The following is a 13,082-nucleotide window of genomic DNA, read 5'->3' on the forward strand; positions in this document are numbered from 1 at the left end:
TTTGGAGGTTTAGGGTCATGGTTTCATGGGACATCCCAATTAATTGGCCTAATAGCATGTCTAGTGCTTCTGCTCTTTCTCCTAGTTCATCGCGTAGTACCTGGGGTCTTAAAAGCTTGCAAGTGGCCATCCAAGTTACAACAATTGGTCTCCATTTTCTGGAGACACAAAAGTGAAAGGAATGTCAGGATTATGATGAGGATATGGAATGTATGGCTAACTGTCTGCTTTGTCATGAGACCAGAAGATGTAGATAATGCCCGGCTACCATTACTGAACATTTTGATCAAAGATTCTATAGAAGAATCCTGATCAAAAGGGGAAAAATGTAGAATACAATTTCAAATTCTCATGGACTCCAGACTTTCTGGAGCCATAAAGGCTTGATGAACCCCTGAAACTACTGGCCTGAGATAATCTTTAAACCTTAAACGAAAAAAACTCCCTGAAGTTTTCTTAAAACCAAACAACAGTTTAGCTTAACAAGTATAAAATGCCTGCCTTTAGCATTATGCTCTTTTAAGAACTATCTATTAGGGATCAAAAGATTATACAGGAAGCTTAGGGGGCAGTGAGTTTATGTTAATGAGGGAGGAACAACTCACAAAACGAAGGTGAGACTGGTTGCACAACTCGAAGAATGTGATCAATATCACTAAATGGTACATGTAGAAACGGTTGAATTGGTGTATGTTTTGCTGTGTATATAACAACAAAATAAATAAAATTATATTAAAAAGACAATATGGAAAAATTCTATCTTTGCACATGAAAACATGAGAACAACAGTTCATGAAGAGTGCAACAAAATTGTCAGCTTTAATAAACAATCTGATCAATCTATGAGTTTGGGAAAACTCTGGTTTGTTTTTTTTTTCTTTCAATTATATGCAGAACACTTCAGGGATAACAGGAATAACTTTTCCTTTACTACTCTTTGAGATTCTTTGAGGTCTTTAAAAGTATTTGATAAAAGGTTGTCTTGCATCTGTGGCACTAATAAGACAAATACTGAACATCAAAAGTGAGAATGTGACAAATATTATGACACAATTGTACAATCACAGCAATATATACAATAAAGTACTGGAAATAAAGAAAACCACGCTGACAAGGGTGTCAAGTGCAGACACTTTCGTATCAAAAGAGACAACAAAATACAATTACAGTACAGGGAAAAAAATTTAAAAAGAGAGGAGAGAACAAAAAGGCCTTGGAACAAAACACCAATATTTCAAAGTGAATTTAACAGAAAGCATGACTGATATGTCTTTGGCTGCAACAATGACAGTGACACAATTGACACCCTCTCGGGAAAAGAAAAATAATTGGTTTGATCAAACAGAGGAATAAAATGTCATCTAGAAAGCAGTGACAGAGGTCATGGCAGATGCCCAGCTACTGAAGAAGAGCAAGACCTGCTCTAGCCATAAGGGCAAGCAATGTAATCATGGGCTCCTTGGAGCAGGGGACATGCAGCAAACCCAAAGAACACCATCACCTAACATGTGTCTAGTCTTTCTGTCCTGGAGGATTTTATCTTAAGAATAAATAACGAAATGCTCAGGTTTGTCATTCATAAACTCATATAGTTGATTGCAAGGTAGTCATGGCAACAGAGGCATAGCAATGGGGGGGCTTGCCCCCAGACACAAGTCCAAGGGGGCACCAGTAGAGGCACTGAATGACATTCCGAGGCTCCACAAATATGAAACGTGCCTGACTGAGGCAGCTGGACAAGAAAGGGGAAGGCGGTTTTGCTGGCAACACCACTATCAGCGTCTATTCATCTTGAAATTGGGGAGGGGGTTCAACTTAGAGATTGCCTCTGGGCACTTGAACTGGGGGGGCACAATTTAGAGACTGCCCCTGGGTACTCGTTACCCTCACTACGTCCCTGCATGGCAAGGCATGCAATTAAGGCCTCAAGATACCCGTTCAGCACTGGAGAATCAGAACTAACAACTCCAAAGTCAGTTTAAATGTTAGAGTCCAAATCTTTAGACTACAGGCTATTACCTTTAATGACTGGTCTCGGGAAGGAGACTTGGCCACCGCTCGAACTCAGAGGAGGTCCCCCATAGCTAGGGTCCCATGTTGGTTGTGGCAAGCAGTATCTCAGCAGGCTTCTCAGTCTTGGAGAGTCAAAGAGGCTTTTTCCTTCTGTCTTCTTCTCTGAAAATGAGTAGAAATCCATGGGTTTAGATGCCCTGTGTGCAGTCATGTTTAACTATAACTGGTATATTTTATTGCCAGTTAGAGAATTGTTGTATGACGTATTTATGTTTTGTTAATTTATACTGTGTTTTATTGCCAATTAGGGAACTGTTGCATAACATATTTACATTCTTGTTTACTACATGTTTCAAGTCCAAGTTAATTAATTAAAAATTATGAGAATTGTTTAATGACATATTTATGTTTTGTTAATTTATAGAGATTTCATTAATGTTACATTCCCTTATCACAGAGTGCAGGTGCACAGCCCAATTTAGGGAAGTTATTTGCAACCTATTTCGCATTATTTCTATTATCTATTTTCTAGGTCAGAACAACTTTCTAATGACTTATAGTTAATGGTTAAAGAGCGTTGCAGAAATACATATTTTTCTAATTCTAAGTTCAGAAATTTTCTATTTCAAACTTCACATTTTAAGTGACTTATACATAGGTATTTAAAAGCATTGTAAAAACACCATAACAGTATAAAAAGCATTATAGAAGCATACATAATAGTGACTTACACATGCATGTTTTTAAGAACATTACAGAATCAGATGGGATTTGAGAGGCTACAGAAAGCACACAAAACACTTTCCAATTTAGAAACTGGGTTTGCATACATTTCTTTATGTCAGATGTATGTTGCCGGGAATTAGGTATTACACTGGTTCTCAGTCTAAGCCCATGTATAGGCCATATCAATAATGCCAACATTTTGGCTAAGTCATTTCATGGTGCTAATCTATATAGCCATCAACCATCTGTTAGTTTGTTGTATTGTGGTGGCCTTCATGTTGCTATGATGCTAGAAGCTATGCCACCCATATTTCAAATACCAGCAGGGTCACCCATGATGGACAGGTTTCAGTGGAGCTTCCAGGCTAAGGCAGACTAGGAAGAAAGGCCTGGTGATTTACTTCCAAAAATTAGCCAATGAAAATCTTAGGGATCACAATAGAACATTGTTCGATAAGGTGCCAAACGATGAGCTCCCTAGACTGTAAGACTCAAAATACACAGTGACCACAACAATGAATCCGAGCACACCAATTATCGTGAAGATGGCACAGGACTGGGAAATGTTTCATTCTGTGGTATGTGGGGTCACCATGAGTTGGAGTTGACTAAATGACAGCTGACAACTACAAAAATTCCATATAGCAGTAAGAAAATCGATTTTAGGGAACATGACATTTCTTAGCAGTCTACACACTGTAGACAATATATTCAGGCATTGAATTCATGAGTTTAAATGCACTATATAATGTGTGACTGCTAAAATTTAAATCTGATGTTGTACTTGCATATATTACATTTCCTTTCCTACAAAAAATTATTCAGCTATAATTTGTGTCGTGTCTGTACATTCGCCGAGGAAGGTCAGAGCAAGGAGGTTAAAGACAAGGGTTAACATCAAATGAGTTCACTACCTGAAGTGGACTGACATCAATGTTAAAACAATAGTTTTCATGACAACTAGCAAATCATTGAGTATGCTTTTTCCTGCACATTGTGTGTCTTACACACACTTACCTTCCCTAGTAAACTACCAGGTTTGGCTCTCCACTTTATTACAGCTAAAGTAGTTTGAACTGACGGCATTAACAAAGAGAAAATTACATATATAATGATCTAGCAAAGTGTTAATGAGATCTTAAGAATAAGATTGAAAATATGTAAAACCCCTGAAAACCCAAGAATACAATACTTTAATTTACAAGATAATCATGATCATTATTAGAAAGGCAGTCAAAATCAATGGGACCTATGTTTCCCCCCCACCTCTATTCTATTTAGATTAAAATTGATAGATACACTGGCTCTCCATCCACTACATTATAGTATCCTGCCTTTTGCCCCTAAGTAATTGGAAAGTTTCAGTCTGTCTTCAGAAAGAGTCCCACCTTCCTTGGGGTTCATTTAAAAAAGTGAAAAAGAAAGATGGAAATATTTTATTCTTCTTCTCAGGTCACCTCCCATTTCTATTTCTCTCTCCCACAGGGTCCCAGCTTCATCTTACCACTGCCCCCTATATTTCAACTGGCAAACTCCACCTCCACCTCTATCCTCAAACCACTACCCACCTGTCGGTTTGTCATACTGTGGCGGTTTGTTTGTAGCTGTGATGCTGGAAGCTATGCCACCTGCATTTCTAATACCAGCAGGTTCACTCATGGTGGGCAGTTTTCAGTGGAGCTTCCAAACGAAGACAGACTAGGAAGAAAGTCCTGGCAGCCTACTTTGGAAAGGTCACAGACTTGAAAACTCCATGGAGCAGTTCCACTCTGCACATATGGGGTCGCCATGAGTCGGAATCAACTTGAACACAGCTAACAACAACAGCAATATCCTAGAGAAGGGAAGAGGGACATTGTTATGTTTTTTGTAATCTCCCAGGCTAGTGGATAGATTACATGTGAGTGATGGAAAAAAGAAAAAAAGGAGGAAACAAAAAATAACTTCTAAAGGTTTACCTTGAGGAGCTGGGTAATTAATGCTGCCATTTACTGAGATACAGAAGACTGCAGGAGACGCAGGTTTGGAAGGAGAGAGTTACTGTTCATTTTCAGATGCCCTTAAATTAAGACATGTATCAAATGGTTAGATGACACAGGCCTCCTCTCTTAAATGTGAGCAGACAACTAAGTATTAGCGGATACTTGGGGAAAGTCTCTAGTATAAAGAGTCCAAAACAAACACCAAAAGATAAGCTTAAATTTGGAAGAAAAAGAGACTGTTTATAGTAAACAAGACATTAAAAATAAAATCAAAATTAACATCCTCAAAAAATTAAGATATTGCAACCACGAACAAAAGACAGGGTGCTAAAAAAAATATGCAAAAAATGGCTTAGAAATTAAAATATTGTAAAAAAAAGAAAAATTCAAGAGAAAGATTGGAAGACAAATTTCCTAGAAAGTTGAACAAAAAGATAGAAATAAAAAATAGGAGATAAATGATACAATATTTAGAGGTTCTACTCAGGAATAATAGGAGTTCCAGCCAGAGAAAGTATAGAAAAGGGAGAGGAGAAAATCACCCAAATAAACCATTTAAGAAAATAACCCTCAAATGAATTTAGAAAGCTAAGACTTATTAAACAATATATGCCAGGTATTATTCTAAGTGCTTGATTTGGAGTGATTTATTAAATCCTCTCAACAAGCCTATGTGATAGGCTGCAATTATTATCATCATCCTAATTTCCCTATAGAAAGGGTCAGGTATCCAAATGTAACATTCTGGAAGTAGATGAAGGCAGTGAAGCGAGACCTACAAAGATTAAAGACAAATTATGTCTAACATTGACTTTCATATAATAAATAAAAGAATGATAAAATTTTTCAAGCTGGCAAAATTATTCCCAAAATCCAATTTTTAACTCCCATGTTCCCGTTTTCCCAAAACTATAGAGGTAGTGTGCCATAAAATGAGAAAAAAAAAAAATGCATACAGGAAATAAGGGTCTCAGCCAGAAGAGAGGTAAAAGGAAAACTTGGGATGCTGGTGAAAGGAATTCCCAGAATTACCTCTGTGCACCAGGTGTCAAGCCAACCAGCAGGTTAGAAAGTTCAGATAGGTATCTTCAAGAATGTAAAAAAGACAGACACCCAGTTCATCTGGACATATTGAGAAGAAATTTAGATAACTGAAAGAGGATTTGAGGTAGAAGTAATAAGAAGTATGTAATTATTTTATATCAAAAATGAAACAATTATTAACTTCTAAGGAAAAAAAAATGGGCAGGACAGGAAAAGTGATTCTAGAAAACATCATGGTCCAGCTGTGACCAGTGCTTACATAATTGAAAAATATAAACACTGAATTGATCAGACCAAAATTACATTATAACCACATAGGGAGAATGGGAATAAAAAAGTTTCCTCTGTGTGGTCAATGTGTGTGTGTGTTGGGAGGGGCATGTGGAGGTGGAGCAGACTATATGCTCATCTTCTATAATGGAAAGTCAAAAATAATCTAACTGAAAAATCAAGATGTAGCAATCTAAGCATGGTATTTAGGGATGTAAAAATATAAACTAATACAATCAGCCAAAAGAGTGTAAGTACTTGCCAGGGTAGAAGAAGGGGCACAAGCTGTGGATGTGGGGAGGTGGGGAGGAGGGAGAGAAGGACTTTCAGGCAGCAGTGACAGCTAAGAGACTGAAGATTTTTATAAGTTTTGTTACATTAGTTGACTCCATAAAGAGTATGTGTGCAAAAGTTTGGTAAAAACAGAAACCAGAAATGATAGGAGAGAAAGAATGGGTGAGGGGAGGGAGGCGGTTGACTGAAGACGCTGGCTTTAGCACACAACTTAGTACATAGAGAACCAATACTTTAATAAATAACTGAAATTTAAAATTTTTAAGATATTCCACATTACTCTCAAAATCTGGAATCCACTCTTCTAAATTTTTTTTCTGTTTTCCTGATGCTATTAAACATTACTTATCTCCCAAATAAAAACCTTGCTCAGCACATGCTATCCTTGAAAGTTAACTCTCAGTGCTCATTGTTTCTCTACCCATCTGCTCCATGTCAGTTCAGGTTAATAGGACTTGTGCAGCTAAAATCTCCCTCAGAAAACAATTCCCCCAGCAGGTGTTACCTGTGAAGAGCATGGTTTCACCTCTGATATCGTTGAATCTGTCTCTCTTACTGTGTACCTTGTGACAGAGACCCTTCTCCCACTATGTCCCAATCCCAGAGGCTCAAAATCCACTGAACTGAATGGCAAGTGGGCATTAGCTAATGAAGACACAACATTCATATGCAAGCTGGAGGCAAACACTAGCCAAAGTGAAAAATAAAATTGTTTGGGAGCTGTGAAACCTGCAAACGGATGTCTTCAAATCTGGCAAATAATGACAAATATCTTCTTTGTATAGCTACACATTCCACAGAAGAACAAAGAGTGATAAAACCAATAATGCCAAAGAATTCTCTTTTCAAAGCAAGCAGTCCATACCTAATTACCACTCCCAAAGCCTCTATTTTCTAAGTCACCCATCTTGTGAGCTGTGCAGAAACAAGCACAATCCTCAAGTTCACCTTTAGACTGGGTCTCAAATCCCAAGTGTGCTAGTATAAAAATTAACAGGGCATCAGAGACAAAAGAGGAAACAAGGATAAATTTTTTTAGAATTCTGCTTTGTCTTTAGGGTATTTGGATCAAAGAGGAGAAATCCACAAACTGTAACACCATTTGTTTGCCGCGTAAACACCATCAATGTGGTTCAGTCAGATCTACTGCATTCCATCTGCCAGCTGTGAGGAGGAAAAGGAAAGCAATTAAGCATATTATTAATCAAGGCTTGAAGTGGCAGGTTCAAGCACCGCATGATTCATAATATTTGAAGAAGATCGAGAAAATATGTTTTCTTCCTTTAAGTGAAAAACAAGTGGAAGAATTCATGATAATTTTTTTTTAAGTTTTGGATTTATTTATGGCGTAAAATGGCTGGTCACCTGACTGAAGAATTATATACTAAATTTGTTGGACTGGAATTGCCATCCCCATTAACCCACATGCACACACACACCATTAATAATTCTTCAACTATCCTTTCAAGTCATTGTCTGATTCCTGCTCCTCACCCCTTCTCACTACCCTCACAATGACAAAAGACTTACACAAAACATCTGAAGGACAAGAATTTAAGAGAAAGAACTCTCTAAGGTGGCTACCTACTGGCATGATGTCAGTATTACTGAGACCAGCTAGGGACAGAAAAGGCCTTAAACAACAAGTTATGTCAGTTAAAAATTTTCTAGAAGAATGGTGTCAACCACAAAACATTGTTTACCACACTTGCAGTTCAAGTTTAAGCACGGTGTTGTCTGCTTCCTCCTAATCTTTTCGCTTGCAGCTGTCTTTCGGATCAACCAATTAAAACTAGAATCCTGGGCATGTGCGGTAAGAGACTAGGTGGACAGCCAGATGGCCACATCCCATAATAAGTATAGCCCAGGAACCAAAAGACCCATGCCAAGGAACCAAAATCACTGGACGTACGTCATCCAGTAGTGACGGAGCCCATTTCAGAAGCGAGAAGTCCGTCAGCTACTTATGTGCCAAATCCTAGTTTGACAACTTTTTGAATACGTATGAAATTAATGAATATGTATGACTTCCCCTTTCCTGTGTAGTATAAAACTTCCTCCAGCCCTTTGTTCAGGGAGACAGTGTTTTGAGAGTGATCCCCCTGTCTCCTTACTCACTGCAAGTAATAAAGTACGCCTTAACTTTAAATCCACTTGACTCTTAGTTATTCTTAACGAGAGTGCAAGCGGCAAACCCATTGCGTTAGTAACATTACCACCTCCAAATTATCTCTTCTTCTCACACACATAAATGGCTGATGTCTAAAAGACAGGGATTACATCTTTGCTTGTTTGATTTAAACAAAACATAGGCTTTGCTTCCTATAAAAATGTAAAGACCCATGGGTAATATTATATTCTAAGCCTACTCACTCTCTAGTGAAAGAGTTTATTTGATCATTTCATAAGAGCTGGTGTTGAGAAGGGAAAGAGAAAGAGGCTATGGAGGCATCAAGGGTTAAAGAAGATATACTAAGGAGAGAAGACAAGGGACAGAAAAGTGAATGTACTGTGCTAAACACAAATATTACCACAATCCACAAAGCCTTGCATTATCAGGCCCCTTCCTACATTTCCAACCTCATCCCACACTACACTCCTGCTTGTTCACAATGATCAGTCATTCTGGCCTTCTTTTCAGCTCCTCAACAATTCCAACTCCAAATCCTGTCAGGATCCATCCACATGCTTTTTATATGTCCAGAATGCTATTCCACACCCTCACCTCTGTTGCCTGGCAAATTCTAATTATTCTCCAAGCTTTAAATGTCACCTTCTCCAGGCAGAAACACATTTTTGATTCCCCCAAACTAAATTACACCTCTTTATTATGCAATCCCAAAATTCCTTGCAATCTCCTTCAGGGCACTTATTAAAATTATTATTAGATTGTAATTAAATACATTCCAATAACAATTATAATTAAATAAATATTTGCCTACTTTTTGGCCCAATATCCCCTACAAAATAGCAATTTCCTTCAAACGGGATGATTTTATTCTCTGCTGAAGCCCAGTATTTGGCCCAATGTCAGACATGCAATGTGCAGTCAACAGATAAAGCATCATCTTGTTCAGAATTTTGAAGAGGTCTAACTTTTTGACTTCTTTAAACTTGAGGGCAAATCACAAGCAAAATTAAAACCCTAGTGCAAAATATCATGAGGAAAAACAAAACCCTTGTGAAATATTAGTGAGTGAGGCAGCGATGAGTATTGAGATTCTACTCCATGGACAACACTCTTTTAGATACAAGATTGGTCCATACAGTTTCTGTCAATCAAATTTGGGAGTTAAAAGAGCAAATGTAATCAAGACTTAAAGCATCCAGCAGAAAAAAACACACACATGAGTGTAAACTAACGCAGCTATTGTATACTGGGGTGTTGTAGAGTACACACCCTGAAGTCAGATAGCCTGCTTGGCAATGTCTGCCCCCACCATCACACACTACCAATTATTTGGGGGCATGTTATTTCACCTTTCTGTGCTTCTTTTTCATAATCAGTAAAATGTCTTTAAGAGAAGCATCTACTTTACAGAGCTGTGTTTATTTTTAAGATATGTCTAAAGAGAATCTGGAAAGAAGTAAGCTAAGCACTCAATAAATTATATATACATATATACATCATTGTGAAAATATATATATCATGAGATATATATATATATATATATCATTGTGAAAATGGTGTGGAGGCAGTGTCAGATCTCCTCGTCTAACTTCACAAGGTGGGGAGAGAAACACCATCCACAGCCTAAGGCTGATTGTTTATGAGGCAGAGGTCAGACATGCCTCCAACCTGCTGCCTTTTTGACAATTTTGAAACCAACTGTCCCTCCCATGACTCTCTCTATTTCTCTGCTGGGTTCAATAATTCGTTGCAATGGCCACACAGAACTCACAGACCAAACTCACAGTTAAGAGGTTTATTAGGGAATTAATAAATTATAATTCAGGGCCCTGGTGGCAAAGTGGTTAAGAGATCAGGCTGCTAACCAAAAGGTCGGCAATTCAAATCCACCAGACGCCCTTGGAAACTCTACAGGGCAGTTCTACTTTGTCCTATAGAGTCGCTATGAGTCGGAATCTACTCGACAGCAACAGTAACGGGTAATTTAGGTTCAGGAACTCTCAGGGTACAGTTCTTCAATCAGGACAGCCTCTTCTCAGCCTTGCCTCTGCTCCTCTGCCCCTCAGTCTTGCATTTGCCCTGCTGGGCAAGTGTTACAAACCTCTTTCAACTCTGCTGATAAGTACCCAGAGGCACTCCATTCCGACAGTAAGCCTCCGCTGGAAGCTGTAGCTCCATAGGTCGACAAACCTAGCTCCACCAAGTGCCCAGAGGCACCCTACTCCACCAGCAAGCTTCTTGCCCAAAGGCACTCAGCATTCTCGCTCCATGGGCCAGGAAGCCCACTGCACCATCTCCTGTTGATCTCCTGCTGATCTCCTGCCTCTGCTGCCGTCGTTTGTCTGCCATCTCTTCTCTCTGTCTTCAGTGTTACTGCTGTATCTCTGTCAGTTTCCTGGTTCCAGGAGCTTCTCTGCACAGGGATCCCAGGTCCAAAGGACATGCTCCACTCTTGGCTCTTCTTTCTTGGTGGTGATGAGGTCCTCCCTTTCTGTCCCTGGGATGGCTCATTTTAAGACTAGTGGGATGGCAAAACTGACCAATCCCCTCGTTAGTGTTCCATACACCTTATTTGCATGGTCCCACCCCCACAAGGATGCCACGCACCTTACTTACATTATTAGCAAGCTATCCAATCCCCTTGGTGGGCCACAATCACTTCATTTGCATAGTCCCACAGAGTCATTTGGCGGGAGTTACAAAAGCTATAGCTAGAAGGGCCATATTAAGTAATTCACTGCACTGCAATCATATAGAATTCTATCCCAAAAAGCTGATTAAATGCTAAAGTGAAGGGTTTTACCAGAATCTAGTACAGTTAATCAGAGAAGGTAAATGAGAATGTGAACTTGAAGAAAAATTCTGAACACAACTTTGTATAATGTAAGAAGAGTGCATGGTTAAAAGTGGAAACAAGAAGTCTGGTAGCTCAAGGATAGAAGTGAGCTAGGTGAGTTTAGTGGCGGGGGGTGGGGGAAGGAGGTTTATACTATCTGAATGGCATGTACCATGGAATAAAATATAATAAGCAACAGGAGTTGAAGGCCTTAGGGCAGATGGTGAAGAGTTTGAAAGATTCAAGAGCTAATTAGGAGCTACAATGGTTTCCTGTGTAGGGAGCAATCTGATTAAAAATAATTTAGGGAAAGGATAATTGTTGCTTTAATTAGAATGGATTAGAAAGGAAAAGAAATTGTCCACCTATGATTTGATCAGCAGCAGGACTCAAAAAGAAGAGTATGAAAATTGAAAAGGTATGTTTCTCGGTAGGGATGGAGGCAGGGAAACTAGCAGATTATACTATAGATTCCAAATGTAAAATAACAGAAAAGATGAAATCTAACAAAAAGGACCAGGGTGTTGTCATGCTTCTTTATAATATAAACATGTACCTCATTAGTATTCAATATGCTTTTATAATTCAATCTTCTGATATTGCTGCTGAGAGAAGAAAAATCTCCTCAGACCAGTGTTACTGGATAATCAGGACCCAACTGCATTTTAGCCACAGTGCTAGAATGGCCTGCAGTAATTGGTGACAAATCAGACCCATCAGAGACATCCACTACTTTAAAGACATTAGCCATTAGGAGCTCAGCTGACTCACCAAATTCATTTCACATTGCTTACCAAACAGCCGTCAAGCTTCAGTCGATTTTGTGTCACATAAAAACCAAGAGCTTAGAAGTTAAAAGAACCATATCACAAGGTTGAAGCCTTAATCTTATTCCTCTCTGGTTCTGTGATTGACATTATTAAGAGATTAATGAGTACTTGTTCAATGATATTTTTATGTCTGATGAACACTTGCATTCACTATCAATTCTAGTTTATCTTCTCTACATTTGGCCACTTTCAATTATCAGATGAGCCATAGTCATAAAAATACTGCATGCTTTGAAAACCTTATCTATAAGATGGGCAAGAATCTTTTTTTTTTTTGGTAATCGATTATAACTAGACACTTCTCAGGAGAAAAAGAAGAAAAAGGTAATTTGTATTGAATACAACGTAGTGAGTTCCAAGATCTGCACAATTATGTTCATATTTTATTTCATTAATCCTTTGTTAAATCCTATGAGGTTAAGAAAAAAGTCCCTGAGTGGCACAAATGGTTTAGGTTCAACTACAAACCTAAAGGTTGGTGGTTCAATCCCACCCAGCAGAAGAAAGGCTTGGTGATCCGCTTCCGTAAAGATTAAAGCCAAGAAAACCCCTATGGAGCAGTTCTACTCTGTAACACATGGATCACCATGAGTTGGAATCGACACAATGGCAATGAGTTTGGTATTTTTGTTTTTTTTATAAGGTAAAAGTAACTGTTTTCCTTTATGCAGCTGAGAAAGCAGAGGTTCAGGAGGGCTAAAGAACACCTTCAAGGTCACACAGCTAGTAAATGTCAAAGTTGTAACATGAAGTCTGTCTCACAAGCCTGGACTGTTTTCATAACATCACACTGCCTCTCTCCTACTCTCTCTCATGCAGTTTACTTCCAATATTTCTGGATCTCAGGGAATGGTCATATACCCACACAATACTGTTTCTACTACCAAACTACAGCTGGGTTGGGGAGAGTCATCAATGCATCATGATAAAGTGATAGATAAATGCAGAGTGATGAC

The sequence above is a fragment of the Trichechus manatus genome, unplaced genomic scaffold (genome assembly GCF_000243295.1).
Source record: "Trichechus manatus latirostris isolate Lorelei unplaced genomic scaffold, TriManLat1.0 scaffold00141, whole genome shotgun sequence".
In the NCBI taxonomy this organism is placed as follows: domain Eukaryota; kingdom Metazoa; phylum Chordata; class Mammalia; order Sirenia; family Trichechidae; genus Trichechus; species Trichechus manatus.